Source organism: Rhagoletis pomonella, unplaced genomic scaffold, assembly GCF_013731165.1.
Source record: "Rhagoletis pomonella isolate Grant_MI unplaced genomic scaffold, Rhpom_1.0 Rhpom_scaffold_00019, whole genome shotgun sequence".
NCBI lineage: Eukaryota > Metazoa > Arthropoda > Insecta > Diptera > Tephritidae > Rhagoletis > Rhagoletis pomonella.
The window spans coordinates 988712-989946 of NW_023458573.1; positions in this window are offsets into that span (position 1 = coordinate 988712).

Sequence of the window (1235 nt, forward strand, 5' to 3'; positions counted from 1 at the left end):
GTAAATTTGTACTGGAAGTGCCACGCCCCTTTTTCTTATAAAACTAATCTTCTTCCATGAATTTAGAATTGATTTTACATACCCCAGTACCAAGTCCCAGTACTCTACCATGAACACCTCTAGAGATAAACAGTAAGAGTAAGTAAGATTTGTACGGCAGGAACCATGTCCCCTTTTCGAATAACGCAAATTCTTCTCTTTGAGTATGGAATTAATTTTGTATACACATCTCGGTGCCAAGTTCCAGTCCTCTGCAATAAACACCTCCAGAGATATGCAGCATAGAAAAATCAATTTGCAATAACTCTCATTTTTCTCCATGAGTATGGTATTAGTTTCACATACATACATGCATACATATGTATTTCCATACCAACCTTGAGTGCTTTACCCCAAACATTTGAAGAGATATGCAATATGAAACTTTCATTCAGAATGGGATGTGCTACGCCTCTTTTCCAAAAACGTCCATTTTTCTCCGTGCATATGAACATGATTTCACACAGTGTTGGCAAACTGTTAATCTGATTAACGATTAAAATGTTAATCGCGTTTGTCGATTAAAATTAATTAGTCGTAATCAACTGTACGATTAATGATAACATTTTTTTAATTGTTAATCGCTGGCTGCGATTACGTTTAATTAATTTAAAACATTAATCGTTAATCCAATTAAAAATAAAATCTGATTAATTTGTCTAGTTTGTCCGAGTTTGAAACCAAACGCCAGTTGTAGTAATTATTTTGTGTTTTACGCTTATAAAAAGCACGTAATATAAGAAAATAATAATTATTGTTATTAGTAATACATAAACTGGGAACTTTTACAAACCTAGTTTGCAAAACGTTTGTTGGTATATATCTTAATGAAAATGCACATCAGATTGCTTAGATTGATGAGGAAACCCGACTTAGCCATACCGGATTAACTTGCTTTGTGTGCACAGGGAAATTCCAGCATAACTTAATTAATCACCAAACTTACATCAAATTAAGAGTTAATGATTAAAAAATAATTTTTTAATCGCGGTTACCATTAACTGTTTAGTCGAATTAAAATTAATCATGATTAACTGTAATCAGATTGAATTTAATCGAATTAACTAACTAATTAAAACATCAATCGATTAATGCCAACATTGATTTCACATACGTATCACTATACCAAGTTTCAGCTCTCTCCCACAAATACTTCGAGAGATATGTATGTAATATGAAAATTCCAATTTGTATGG